The sequence below is a fragment of the Grus americana genome, chromosome 3 (genome assembly GCF_028858705.1).
Source record: "Grus americana isolate bGruAme1 chromosome 3, bGruAme1.mat, whole genome shotgun sequence".
In the NCBI taxonomy this organism is placed as follows: domain Eukaryota; kingdom Metazoa; phylum Chordata; class Aves; order Gruiformes; family Gruidae; genus Grus; species Grus americana.
This window is the reverse complement of record NC_072854.1, coordinates 108498677-108513738: the sequence shown is the minus strand read 5'-3', so window position 1 is coordinate 108513738 and position 15062 is coordinate 108498677. Positions and strand designations below refer to the sequence as shown.

General features: G+C 44.7%; 1 protein-coding gene across 4 annotated transcripts in view; it reads left to right on the top strand.

Annotated features, from left to right (window-relative positions):
• TOGARAM2 (TOG array regulator of axonemal microtubules 2) overlaps positions 1–15062 on the top strand; it is a 56524-nt gene that overhangs the window by 4344 nt on the left and 37118 nt on the right. The window contains exons 1-3 of one of the 4 annotated variants that reach the window (XM_054821452.1): positions 5176–5327; positions 7509–7683; positions 8877–9047. The exons of 1 other annotated variant lie outside the window; for it this stretch is intronic. The gene's annotated coding sequence lies outside the window, so the exon portion shown is untranslated. Of the gene's footprint in view, positions 1–5175; positions 5328–7508; positions 7684–8765; positions 9048–15062 lie in introns of those variants that run through there. 2 more of the 4 variants (XM_054821454.1, XM_054821456.1) reach the window with 2 other exon arrangements.

Here is a 15062-nt window from a genome sequence, read left to right as displayed (position 1 = left end):
GAGAAAATAAGATGGAAGAGAGCTCATGGGGAGAGATAAAGACAGGGAGACCACATACCAGTTGCCATCGTGGGCAAACCAGATCCAATTTGGAGAAAATTAATTTAATTTATTGCCAGTTAAAAGAAATTTGGATGGTGAGAAACAAAGGCAAAAGTGAAATAGCACCTTCCCCCTCCTCTTTGTCCCAGACTGAACTTCACCACTTGATTCCTGACACCTCTACCTCCCCTGTCATCCTCCATGGGGTGGCACAGGGGAATGGGGGCAGCGGCCAGTCCATAGCAGCTCCTCTGTGCTGCTCCTTCCTCCTCATACTTTTCCCCTGTCCGAGCATGGGTAGTGTCTATGGGCTGCAGTCCTTCAGGATGAACAGATCCTCCACAGACCATGGCTTTCTTCAGAAAATATTTACCTCCTCTGGCGTGGGGTCCTCCACAGGCTGAGTGTGGATACCTGCTCTGCTGTGGTCTCCTCTCTGGGGGCTGCATGACAATCTGCTCTGGCACCTGCGGCACCTCCCTGCCTCCTCCTTCTCTGGCCTCAGTACTCACAGGGCCATTTCTCTTGCTTTTTTCCTCACACTTTTCTGTCTTTGTGGTGTTTCACCCTTTCTCAAGCACGTTTTCCCCAGGGTGCCGACATCTTAGCTGAGGGGCTGGGCTGGGCCCTGCAGCCCCGGCCTCTCCTCACAGAGACCACCCCACAGCCCCTACTCCCAATGCCTCCCCATGGGCACCCAATACCTCACCAAAGAGTATGTGCTAAACAGGTGCTATTAACTTGGGAAAAAATCAGGAACTGCTTTGGTTTTGCTTTGTCTTGCTCTTCAGAGAGTTTCCCGCCTCCTTTCAGAGGGCTGGTTCCCACAGCTGGTTTGGGGTGTGAATGCCTGACTGGGTAACAAGCTGACTGAGATGAAGAACTCCCCTTTTTTTGGTGAACTCAAACTCCTCTCATATACTGAGTAAAGTATTAGGAGAATAGGAGATGGATCTGGAGCTGAGGGTCGACGATCTGACTGAAAATAAAAAACTGCCTCCTTGACAGCTGTCCTCACCCCTTATCTGCTCTGTGGTTTCCTGCTCACTCCTCCCTCCCTGATTAGCCCCCAAATAGCCTCTGCAGGGTGCTTAGTGCTTGAACCTGAACCCACAAAACTTTGCCAAGTGCTCTGAAACACTCTGGCTATGTACTATTGAAATTGGTTTGCTAATGATGGCGCAGACATGAAGGTGTGTGCACCAAGCTCTGCCTTTGGAGTGTGCGCCTGGCTTTGGAGCTGTGGCAACCACCTGCAAGCACTGAGAAGGTATTTATAAATAAGCTATTGATTACCTGGGTGCAAATGGCTGTGAAATCAGCTAGTTGAAAATTAGGCAGAGATTTGCAAGAGGAATAAAGCTGCAGCTGATTTAACTGGCCTGTTTCACAAAGGTGAGAGATGAGATGTGCTTAATAAGGAATGTGGGAACTGACAGGTGGGATGGGGCTTAGGTCACCTCTCTTGTCCAGAGTCCAGTCTCTGGCAGTCCTGGGCTTGATGTTTTAGAGTAAGGCACAAGAGCCCCACCATGGGCAGATAAAATATTTCATCCTAATGGAGGGTATAAACCCAGCCATGATCTCTGCTTCAGAGTGTTTGATGTGAGCTGTTGGGAAATTTATGAATTAGACAAGAACTGAAGATCCCCAAGGGATCTAGTTTCCAGTCACACCTCTGTTCAGATCCTTTGTACTCTCTAGGAGCCCTCCTTGAAACTTCAGCTATTTGAGGAAACAAAGAAAATGAACCCAACCCTGACCTGTCAAGGCTCTTTTACCTCACTCTCAGTGGAGTCATCCAGAGTGCAGACTCTCTTTAAATCAATTTTATATAAGCTCTTAATTACACAGCTTAAAAAAAATAAAAAATGAAGTGATGGCCAGATGTGAAACAGGGTATGACGTTGACTCCTACTTGTAAAGAGGAGGTAGGGGGTTGTGCACTAAAATATATTTAACTGTTTAAGTGCCGTGCAGGATTACGGAGGTTTTGCAGTTTTTGGTCAGGAGCTTGCTGGTATGTTAGACGCGTTGGAAAGGTTTTGCAATGAGCAGGCAAACCACTCTGCAGCGTGGTGGTTTTTCCTCTTCTCCCACTCCCTTCCTCAAAATATAATGGATCAGTCATATGGTGATGCTGCCTTCTATTCAGGATCTGGTCTATCTTCATGTAACCCTCCTGATGTGTCAAAGAAAAACCCAAATGATGCAATGATGGGTTGAAAGTTGTTACTGCTGCTTTCCAGCTCCATACAGTTTGCACTTGTACAGCTGTCGTTCAGGAGAGGCAAGTACGATGTCTCAGTTGGATGCAACAAGGACTAGACTGCTAATGGACAGGCATCAATTTTCTTCTTCAGCTTTACTGCTGAGATATGCAGTTGTTTGGGGCTTGTGTGCCCTGACCTGGCCATGAGCAGAAGATAACTTTCCCTGTGGAGGTAGCAGGGGGTGGGCTGGGTACCAGGAGAAGCTTGCAGGGGTTTGAGGCTGTCGAACTGTGTGGTCTTGTGTCCTCCTGGATACGGGGGATATGGGAAACAGAAATGCCTTCTCCAGTATTATCCAAGCAGTTGGAGAGGTCCTGGACATCTGTCTAGTAGGACACACTCAGAAAAACTTATACTTTGATGCAGCTGTACATTCTTTTGCAGCAAATGACTGCTTTGTTCAGAGCTTCAGACTCACTGAGAATCCTATGATGAAAAACTAATAGAGCTGGCTGAATCAGTTGAAGAAAGGTTGGTTTATGTTTTTGTGAATGAAATGCATAATCATGTTGTGATATCTTCTGGGAAAAGCTGCATTGTGGTTGCCATTGCAGGAGGTTTTTTTGCTTTGCTACTGGTTTGTTCAGTAAAATATTCAGAAATTGCAGATTCAAGAATTTTAGTACCTATAATTGCTTGCTTAAAATTCAAACTGAAAAGCAGCTGTAATTTAGGGTTCATTTCTAGGTTTTGCCTGCTTCAGTTACTTAGGAAGCAGAAACAATGCCATATGGCTTGGGCACCCACTTGCGCATGTACCACAAGCGCAGAGGCAGCAGTGTGGTGAATTGTTCCAAGAATAATTACTCAACTGAATGTTGCTTCTGTGAGCTATTTGGAAAATATTTGCTAATAATCACTTTCTGCATAAAAGTCAGTACTGGTTTGTAGATAGCAAAATGAGCTATATTTGTCAGCTAATTTATTCACAAACATTTCAACCAAAACTTGTTTTTCAAAACAAGGAAAATATCTGTGTCAATAGATATTGTTTTGCTTTAAAACTCGAGAGCTTTATCAGCCATTACCTGAACCTGCAGCTAAGTTAAAACATTTGCAAAGCATCTTATCTCTTTAAATATTCAGCAGTAGAATTAAATAGGTGTTGAGAGAAACAAAAGATTTTTACAACAAAATGAGGAAATAAGCAAGAAGGGTTATGAATTCTGGTTGCCTCACTTCCTTCAGTGACATTCTAGGTAACCTTTTCCCGGAGAAGTGGCACATGAGGTCTTTCCATCTGTAAGTACAAAGCCTAGATGAGAAATGGGAATGACTCTATTACAGTGAGACGGTTGCAGTGTCAGGCTGTGCAGACTCCTTGGATATCATAGGAAGGAATAAGCACTGAGCTGCATGGTGTTATTTTGTTCTTGCTAGATTCTCCAGAACCATGAGGCTGGCGTTTGTTTTTATTATAGAAAGATAATCAAGAGTATTAGTCCTAGTAAATTAAAGTAACTTGGAGAGGAGGTTAAGCACCTCTGTGCACCTGCCTGCTGTTATTTTTTCATCCAGTGTCTACTGCAGCCCACCGCAGAGGATAGCTGTGGGCAAGGCAGACCCTCAGTCTGACCCAGTGTGTGGCCACTCTTGTGCCACGCAGGGAACTGCTGCGTTAGCCTCTGTCGTTCAGGTGCTTTACAGTCACCTTGCAGTGAAGAATGGCAATGCACGTGGTGCGTACCTCAAGGGAAATTTAGTTAAGTGTAGTACAGATAGCTACATCCTATTTGATCACATCACATGGATAATCTTTCTGTACTTGAGTATAGGTATACCTAATGTATAGACCATACTGGTGTGGATTTTACTGACTTCTCCCCACCAAAGGTGGCATATTTTGCAGTCGTGCACAAAATGTCTTACCAAACTCTTCACGTAGTAGTATCTCCTAGAAGTGTTTCTTATGGAATTGCATGTCCTGTGTCCTGTTGCACTTCAGGATTCTCCTCCAAGTATCTTTCCAGCCTGGTCCTGCTTAATTCATGAGGTCTAATGAGATCATAGCCCAAGGTGAAAGTACTACGGGCAAGCTGCCTGCACGTGTCAAATATATGCCAATCATAATGTATTCAAGTGTCCAGAACTGTAACTCTACCGAATTACAGGGCCAATAGCTATATTTATCAGCTATGAAATGTGAGTCTCTGGGAAGGACAGATGTTTGAGTCTCGCCACCTGTGACAGCTGGTGTGTGTTATGGGACGTGACAGAATTAACAGTGAAGATATGTGCCTGAAACCAGCAACTGCATCCCTTTGCACTGGTTTGGTTTGGTGGCCTCATTGGTTAGGCTGTGTTATTAGGATGGAAGGGCAGTGAAAGACAAAAGTTGTAAGTCAGTGCGGCTGCATAGCCAGCAGCCATGTGCTTACGGATGATGAGAATATTCCCTGGATGGTCCTGATGATTAATCTAGAGGTGGTTTGTGTCATTCAGTCCACATGCAAGGGACAGTTAGTCCCTTTGGATTTGTTTTGGTCATGATTAGTGCCACATTGCCCTTACAGTTGAAATGCCCTGTGTGCTATGACACATATGAAAACTGCATCATCTCTCCAGAAGGCAGAAGCAACCAATGCCACCTTATGTCTTTTGCTGTCTTGAAGCAAGCAGTAGGTTGTAAATTCTTCTAGTGCGGCTTTGCAGAGCTGGTACTTTCTTTCCCTCTGTTCGAGCAAGAACACTGGCAAGCTGCCTGCCCTCCCCCAGAGCCTCATCCTCCAGGTTTGTTTGCACACTGCTTGCCAAACGCCTAAAAAAAGGAACCAATCAGATTGCATTTGCTTAATGCATTAATGAATCTGCTTAGGTGTCATCAAGTCTAATTTCTTAGTGAGCTGTGACAGTTTAATGCCTTGGGACTGAATTGCTGAGGAGAAGTTGCAGGGTGATGGATGGCCAGAGGAGTGCTGAAACCTGAAGACTTTACCATGCCATGTCCCCCAGCCCAGAGTTAAACTTCCCTGGGTACTAATGGAAGCATGTAAACAAAAAACAAAGATGAAGGTACGTCTCCCTTCTTGTCATTCTTGCAGCAAACATGTTATTTGCTTTGTGGTTAATGCCCTTTGCCAGAGGAACTTGAACTCCTTGGCTAGCTGCATGGGAGTAGATTTTACTTACTAGCATTTGAGTCATAGTTTCAAAGAAATTTTTTTTAAAGGATCAGTTGGGAATGAAGGATTATAATAGCTTTTGTTATTGCTAGCAAAATGCATTTGCAAACCAGATTCAATGCATGCTAGCTCCTTCCCTGTACCCTGTGGTGATGCACCGATGGCTCTGTAGCAGATATGTTTTATGTGTAAGGGCTGGTACACAAAATTCTGACACTTCTGAAAAAGCAGCCTGTAGCCAGTGGCACTGGTCCTCAAAGAAACAATGTGCTGCATATCTCTTCACATCGGGAAGGCCACTCAGACGCTGAAACAACAGCGGTTGGCCTTTTGGCCAGCGTGAGGAGGGTGCCTGGATCCATCAATGCAAGGCTCCACCAGCGCTTTTGGGGTGAGCCTTAGCAGATGTTCAGTCCAAACTCTCTGCATTAGAGCTCAGAGGAACAGGTCTGTGGTTTTCCTTCATCACACACAGTTAGGTTTGCCTTAATTGCCCAGTGTAGAGACTTCAGGGCTCTGCAGCCAGCCTCTGTGTTCACTCCTTTGCTGGCTGAACCGGTGGCACATTTCAGTCTATCCCATGCAAGGCTCCATTGCTGAATGCTGTGCTGATCTAGATTGCAGGAGTGTGCTCAAGTCTTGTGTGCACTGTGCCCCTTCCACAGCTCCTCTGGGGCTCTCCTTAGGGCTTCTTTGGGGACCAGTAAGATCCCAGTGGGCCATTCTTTTGCTTTAGGAAAAAAAATGGTCAAGAACTTCCTCTTGGAAGCTGTAGCTTTTCTAGGAAATTTCTAAAACTTTAAACTTCCTACAAAAGCACTAAGCGTATTAGCCAATATATTTAAAATATTTTTTTTTTTTGGTGGAAGCTTAACAAGGTAGGCATTTGACAGAAAAATGAGAGCTTTTTTTGTTTCAGATGTTTGCACGGCTTTGTCAAATGTTTCCGAACATCTCAACTACTGTTTAGCTGAAAATTGTTTTGATCTTTTTTACCCATTCTGTGGAAAATAAAAGATCACAACCAAACTATGTGTTTGGAGAAAATTTGTATTTTTATTGAAGAATATATTTCCAGTGAAGGTTTTTATTGCATCTTTTAAAAAATGCACAGACAACAGACTACATAAAGAAGCTTTATTCCATCTTTTAGTCTGTGTGCTGAAAGTTTTTCCCTGACATTTAAAATCAATTACAGGTTTGCTGTTAGCGCTGATGGAAATGAGATAAGACCTAAACTGTCATTTCTTCTCCTGGTTTCCTGTGGCTCGTATGGTTAAAAAAACCTCCACAAAACAAACCCAAAAACAAAAAACTTGAGCTGCCAGAATCAATCAGTTCTAGGGTTTATTATAATTTCATGGCCAATGTTTGCCCCACAGACCCAGAGGTCTTTGGCAGCTGTAGAGAGGAAAATGACCCTGTCTGAGCTTCCAGCAGAGCCTGTCACAGTATTAAGCTTGCCATTAGACCCAGATTTCAAGGACACTTCTTTGTTTGGGTGCTTATCTTACTACTTCTAGGTACAAACAATGCAAACCTCCACTGTCTTTCAATAACTGCTCAAAAATCATCAAATTCAGCATTATGAAATGCCCACGTTGATATGGAGCTTGATGCTCCACAGCAGAGCACAAAGCTAGTTCACCTTTTAGTCCTCTCATTTCTTGAGAGGCAGCGTGTCTTGTAAAAAGCCTTGCTAAAGTCTCAGAAAATGTTAACTAGATGATGGAGTTTTATGTTCGAGAAAGATGATGAAGTCCTGGCTTTGCTTTAAGATAATGGTGAAATTGCCACCATAATCACTCTCACTTGGATGAGGAACTGAATGACACAGCATGAGTAAGGTGTGTGAAAAGAGATTTGTTTCCTTAGCAGCTGAAGCTATCACAGTGGTATCCAAAGTATCTCAGGACTGAGCAATGGGAAACCAATGACTGTCAAGGCTGAAAACTTGTGTTTCAGAGTTCCGTGCCTCAGTTTCCCCATTTGCAAAGAAGGGACAACCCTACTTGGCTAATTTACCAAAATGCTTTCTTATCTGTGGCTGAATGCTTAGAGTTTCTTGCAGAAAAATGCCAGGTGGAGGCAAAGTGCGTGCAGATGAACTTCCCTTGTTCCTGAGGAAAACACTGCAGAAAGGATCTCCATCCTGAGCAAGCTTGCAGTGTAGTTGGGCAAGACCATCAACAAGATGCAGGAAAGAACATACTGTTGCAGTCGGAGCACAGAGAGGATATGAGAAGGTATACACGCACTGCAAAAGGCAGCACCCCATTGAGCTGCTGACCCTTGTTCTTGGCGAGGCCGTGTGGGATCCACTTTGCAGGGCCATGAGGAGCAGCTGGCTTGGGATCCACAAACTGGTTAGCAGTCACCTCTACCCAGGCACTAGTTCCATGTGACGTTTTTCTCCCTGCCCCCAAATTCTCCTTTTTTTGGCACTCACATGGTCTCTTCTAGGTGTACAGATGTTTCAATTACCTGCCTGCCTCTAGGTGCAGTCACAAGGCCTAATTCTGCACGGAGGCTCAAATTGCTTCAAGCTCTGCCAACACGGGATTTATGGCATTTCAATACACTTGTTGTTTGCCTGTTTTCGTGAGCAAACACCGCTTTGTACCAAAGGCTTAGCACACAGCTACCAGCTTGATGAAAAAAAGCTGTCTGCTAAATGAGCTGTTCCCACCGTGCTGCCACTGCCTTGGAGCAGGCAGGGGCAATGCCATTCCTCCTTGGTTCGCCCACCATACCATTGGGCCCGCAGAATTCCCCCATACTTCATTTCTGGCATCTAGTGTAAACAATAGCTTGGCTATTTTTCATCCATTATTACCATCTGCTGTAGGCTAGTGGCTGGAAATGATTTTCTACCCAAGACTGACAAGGATAATGCGATTCAGAAGAGGAGCAGTTTCTCAAAACGTCCACAGGCTGGGCATGGCGGCTGCTTGATTTTAGTGGGGTCAGGCTCGGTCCTCTAATTCCTAATATTTCCCCCCCAGCTAGTTTAATGAAGGGAAAAGGAGGCAGAATTGCATCCTACACAATTTTCTTTCAAGAGCAGCTATATAAATGAAGCAAACAAAAACCCAAACCCCACTGCCCCTTTCACACAAGTTAAATTCAAGGTAGCCATACAAAACTTTTTCTCCATTGTTGGCACAGAGTTTTGTTTAAAATAATGAAGGCGAAAAGGGGAATATATCCATCTACCACTGCAGTCTTCTCCATGAATGTATTGTAATCTGTAAATACTTGGATTTTGCAGGTTTTTAAAGAAAAATCCACCAGCCTGTGCCTATTTTTCCTTTCTGTAGTGCTCAGGCAGCTAATTTCTGGAACCATAGAGGATTTGAATGGAAAGCTGTTAACAAGGAAATGGGATCCTTCCTCATCGTGTCTCGTCTTGGTGTTTATTTTGTACAATATCCTTCAGTACAGGAAAGTGAGGAAGAAGCTGTTACATCGCCATCTGTTTGAGACAGGCTGTTACCTGCCTTGTGTGTCTGGGTATCCTCCAGCTTGCGGTATGCACTTTGTCAAGTTCTTATCAGAGATTGATGGAAGCTGAAAGTGTTTTTCAGGACCTCTTCAAAGTTGATGGCAGGTAAAACAAGTTGCAGGCCTAATTTCTCTTGTCTCTATCTGCAATTCAATTCTCCATCAGCTTCATCACGTGGATGTTCAATAGTGTGAACAAATCTTTTCATCTGCTAGCACTTTTATTTTTCCATCCCAATGATCACACTTTTTTCTCTTTCAGAAATGAATAAAACAAGTTTTTTTTCCAGCTGTTTGTAACACCTAAAGTAAAGAAACAGCTCTGCTTCTCTGTGTCACTTTTCCCCCAGTGAATTCAGGGCCAGTCGCTGTCTAACCCATGCTGTCACGGTGGGTACCGAGGGGGCTTAGCAGGTCCAGCATCCAAAACATGGTTTGATGGCTGCCACCTGGTTAAACGTGGGAAAAAGTGGGCTTCTAAACATACCTACCCTGCACCTTCATCCTTCATCTCCATGGTGCTCTGTCTCTGTTACCATGAGCGTACCTGTTGTTTTACAGGTTTTGAGGTTGTGTATTCTCTGCTTATAATCTCTGTGACCCCTTCAAATCAGAAATGCAGTCCTGAAGCTTCAGCCCCGCACCCCAAACTGTGCTGACAGATTTTCTGCTTGGCAGATGAATGGTATTGAGATGAAAAATGGGGCTTTTGGGACAAGTGCAACTAATCTTTCTGTAGGAGCAGAGGGATTTTAAAGTCTGAGGACTGAACTCTGCATCACTGGGGCTCAATTCAGGGTTCTTGCCTTGGCTTTAATGTGGTGTTGTGGGAAAGTGTTTTATGTTTTGTGCAGCTTTGATGTTGTGCAGCTGCCTCACTGTGTACAGTAGCTCGCTGAAGCACTTAAAAGCAAGTCACCAGGGCCTGTAACCATTGCAGTTGCACTTCAAGGCAGCAGAGCAGGTATAGCAGGGCTGCAGTTAGCACCATGTGTTGCTCTGTAATAGCGGTCCATGGTGCAGCCTCAGTCAGACTAATGGACTTTGCCCACCCCCTCAGAGGTGCACCAGCCCAGGTCTTTCTCCAACAGACAGGTACCCCTGCTGATGTTCAGGAGACTGGGCATTCAGTAAAACCCGTAGTGGCTGGGTTCAGTTTTCAAAATTATTTGGGCTAAATTCTGATAAACTTGGGGAAAAAGCTTTGGCCTTTTGAGTCATACCTAACCCTCAGGAATATGAGAGGTGTATCTGCATACACTGGGTTAGCAAAGTGGCTGACTGGCCCTGCCTTTGACATGCCTGTGTAAGAACCAGGGTCTTTTCTTTTGTCTTTTTTTTTTTTTTTTCTCCTGTGTCCATCTGCCCCCAGACTTTGTGTTTGCGAAGGGTGTCCTGAGGTGGTGATTTTTTTTTGTTTTGGTTTTGTTCCCCCCTTGGTTGTATAATAAGAGTTCTGTTATGGTAAACCAAATGAAATGCAGACTTGCACTAGACAGCAGGCGCTAGCAGCTGGTTTCTCTGCATCCCCAGATGAGGTGCAGCTTCATGTGGCTACTAACTCTTCAGGTGGCCAGAGCAAACAGACGGTGAGATGCCGCACTTGGCAGAGAGTTAAAGCCTGCAATTAGCCAATATGCAGCTAACCAGATTAGCAACATGGGGAATCAAGTGGCCTTAATTTAGGACTGCATGATCCTGAATGAATTAGGAAGCAAAGCAGGGTGCGTGTACAGTGCCCTGGATCACCAGAGAGTGTTAGAGGGGCTCTGGCCAATCCTAAACTGGGCTGTTTTTCTGCTGCCTCATGGAGGTCTCTGTTCCAGTTTGTGGGTCCTCTTTGGGGACGGGTACTGCGATGTGCTTGAGTATCAGGGACACCTCGTCCTTGTCCTCTAGGTCACGCTTGCAGCTCAGAGCTTATTTGCCTGCATCCCTTTATATCATGCGTGTCTGAGAAGCATCCTGAAGTCCTTTTTTCAACCCTTACAGAAGTTAAAATATTCTCTATGACTTCCTAGGCATACAGCAATTTCTACTCCACTGCTATATTGAAGAAGCACTGGAAATAGGCTTTTGTCTCATTGAGGTCTGAGCTGGAAATATGTCTGAGGTAGGTAGTAGGTAGGTTTTCACTGCCTAGAATTAGGGTTACTCAGAATGGAGACCATTTTATAATTTCATGGAAGAATTTAAGAAAAAATATCAAATGTTCAGGTTTAAAACTTATTTTTTCACAGAAATAGTTGAAACAAGCACATTTTCACAGATCACATCAATTTTGTGGCTTCACTGGGTTCTCCATCAAAAAAATTCGGCAAGCTGTGTTCAAGATACTCTATCCATCAGTCTGAAAGCCCCTGATCTCCACACGTAAAGCTCTGATAATGCTTAGCCAGCAGCTCTTAATATAGTACCTCTGCAAATGAGAATAGTGCCCTTAAACCCTATGTTGATTTAGACTTCCTTTTGAAACGCCTCAGCATCTTCTCCTCCAGTTGACCCAATCCCAATTGTTACCTTGCCATAGAAAGTTGTCACTAGATCAAGAGAGGCTGTGTTTTTCTGGTCTCACTGCGGTTTATTTACTCTGAGGTCCTAAGTGAGGTTTGGAGTGCTTCTGTCTGCCTCAGTTTCCCAGTGTGTTTTAACAGTACTTGAATAACCTCATGAAGAGGTGTTAAGTGCCACTTGTGGCAATGCAAACTGCTCTGGGCTCATCAGCAGGAACTTGCAATATACTTACGAGTCCAAAGTATTACTGTCATAATTTTACCTGACCTTAATGTTTTTGAGTCTGTGCGTGTAGGCTTTAAAGTACAGAGTTCTCATTTTCTTTCCCGTTTTCTTTCATGAGCTTTGTTCAGAAAACACATCTCTAAGGAAACTGAAGCACTGTTTTTCTGAGAATTTTTGTTTCAGGCATTGGCCTCAGCACGCAGTGGTGCAGAAGTCTTCCACTGCAACAGAGATTTCTGAAAATGTTGATGCTGAAGCTGCAGGTTTTTCTACCTTGCATGTTTTTGTATCTTAACAGCTCCTCTTTGCTTGCCTTTCATGGCATTGAGGTGCGTGCCCTGCACACTCCCCTTGTCACTCTTTGGATAATTTGATTTATTCTTCATGACAGCACTGGGTGGAGGAAGGGTTGTAGAAGGTGGTATCTCTCTCAAAGCCCTCAGGCCCCTGCTGATTAGGGCACAGTGTCTAATGAATAAGGAAAAGCCAGGGAGGTCTTGATGCTCCCCAGGGCTGGGCAAAACAGAGACAGATGGAGGAAGGCAGATACAGCAGTATTTGTACTCTTCCTGTTGTCTGTTCATTTTTTTCTCTCTTTTCCTATCACTGTGAATTCAAGATAGATAAAAATGAACATTTTAAAAAGGTCTGTATAAGCTCCAGACCTGTCTGCTGGGCTCTAATTAACATTTACTCTGTGTGCGTGGGCTGTTTCCCTCACGGGCTTGGATGCCACGTGGTATCCATCACCCTTGCCCAGTGCACAAACGAAGTTGCCATGGGGAAAGCCCAAGGGCTCCCAATCTGGCAGAGGTTCCTGCGAACAAAAAAGAAGCTGCCTGCATGCCAGGAGGCTGTTGTGAAGTGTGCTGAGAGGAATAGCTGAGATGGTTTCTGGATACAAGTGTGTAAGGTGATGTGATTTCCATCTCTGCTGTGGATGGAGGAAAAACCCTGCTCAGCCCTGCACTCCTGCCTGTGGTACCCTGAGGCCTTAAAGCAGATGTGGAGGATTCGCTAAATAAGTCTAAGATGTGTTTGTTGACATAGACAGGCCATGCTTCCTGTCTAGAGAAAGGGGATTTCAAAGCAATTTGTTTTGTTAACCTGTAAGGGATGACTGGACTGTTCTGTCGGGGGAATTGGCAGAGGTGCTTGGGGTGCTATGGATGGAAGAGAGAGAGGGTTTGACTTTGTAGCAAGGTTTATCCCATGGCTGTCTCAAGGAATGGTGTGATAGCTGTCACCAGGTTCATTTCCAGGATGCATGTGAGCATGTTGACAGTGCCCCTTCCCTGTGTAACGTAGTGCGTCATTCAGGGTGTGCAGGTGATACAAGAGCACAGCCACGTGGGTGATGCTGCTGGAGATGAAGTGGATCTGACACAAGTTAGGCTCAGGAGGGAAGGTACTCTGTTATGGCTGCAATTATTTTCTTCCTTTTAGAAAGGATGAAATAAAACTTTGGCTTACTGTTTTTAAGGCTAAGCACGTAGGCTTTCAAGTTTCTCTTTGGTTGAATCTATCCCATCAGCTACAGTATTACTGAGCCAAAAGAAAAGAGGGTGTAAGCGTGTGCTCAGGGAGGGAGACTGAACATTAGATGCTCCTGGGTGGTCTTAGTCTGACCAGCTGACCATCTTTGCTCTACTTTTGTCACTTTTGGTGATTTAACGAGGGTCACACTTTTCAGTGCTGCTAATGCTGTTTCCGTGTAGAAGTGCTCATTTTGAGACACCCAGGAGCTTAACTTTTTCACTAGAGCTGAGCTGGTAGCTTGTTACTGGCCCCTTAATTAAAGGGAACAACTGAACACTGTATTGGGGAAAGTCCTTTGAGGACCTGCTACCACCACTATTTTATGGTGACATCCCTAGCTGACGGCTGGACCAGCTCTGTTAGATGATGCACATACACGTAGGAAGAGACAATTCCCTGCTTTAAAGCGTTTATTGCCTTGAAAGAAAATACGGAGAAAGGTGAACAAGCAGCATTTCTGTGATGCTTGCTTTGCAGGCACGAGCTGGAGCTGGAGTTACGTGAAGCCTGCAACGTGGCTGGGGCAGAATTTTCCTCGTGTCTCCTAAGGTCTAAAGCAGTTGCTAGAGTCTGAGGGCAGTCCTCTGCCTCTTATTTGTAGCAAAAGGGAGAAGCCTTTTGGGATTCTCCTGTTTCACGCAGGAGATGTCACATTTGGAGACCCATTTGCTGTAGTCAGCTCATTTTCTGCCATTCTGCGATATATAGGGTTGTTATTTTCTCACATATCCGATTACTCAGCTTCGGAGAAGCTGAGAGAATTGCGTGGTTTGAGGTGACTCATTGTAAGGCTGAATCCTTTACTCCTACAGTGCCGGTACCGACAGGGTGGCTCAGCAGTGACAGGAAGATGCTTCCCTTTGGCTTTGCTGTATCTTTTACCAAGTGAGGTGACAGTCACCTCCCCAAATCGCCACAGGGTGTGTGTGCTGCCTTTGCTAGTTGGACAAGGACTGCTAACTTCTGCAGATGGTTTTCTGTGGGTGTTTTTCCCCTGCAGGAGCTGAATTATTGCATGTTTTTACAGCTAAAAATGCCCTCCCACTTATCTGTTGGCTTGCAGGTTGGGTAGAATGGCTCAGGAGTCACTGCTCAGTGTTTGAATTCCTTTTCTTATAATACTCACGTGGACACTCTCCATCCAAACCATTGTACAGACAGATTGAGCTGCTGTTTCTCATGGTTAACAGAGAAACTCATGTGAGTCCTTGCACCTCTGCACAAAATTTCTCTCTCTTCTTGAATAAACGGGTGTTTATAAAAACAACCAGCAGTGACCTTATTACAGAAGATTTCCAAACTAGACATGGACATGATGAAAATATTATTGTTACATTTGAAAGTAGCTTTTGAGTGAGCATAACAACAAAACACACACAGTAGCAAAACTAAATTTCTGCACTGCATTGCATATTGCATAATTATCCACAGCACAGGGGAGAGGTATAAAATATTTGTAATGGGGGTGGTGGAGAATTCCTGTTTGGCGGTGTTTAGTGGAGAGTGCAGCGACTGCGGCCATGCCATGTTGGAGAGGGCCAGGCTGAAGGAATTAGCTCTCTTTTCCTAATCTTGCCTGAAGAGCTGGTACGGATTTACACCGATCTAACTGAGAGGGGCTCCAAGCTCACACTGCCTAGCTAAGCAATTTACCATGCAGAGATGTCATCAAATCCTGCAGCGAAGGGGGTGGAAACTTTCCCCTCCCTTTTATAAGTTTCCAGCAGATGCACAATTTACTGTGTCGTTGAGCGTTGTGCACAGCTTTAGGGATGGTTCTCCCGCAGCAGTTGTGAGCAGGCAGGGAGGGACCAGGAGCACGTTGCACTTCAGAGTGTGTCCC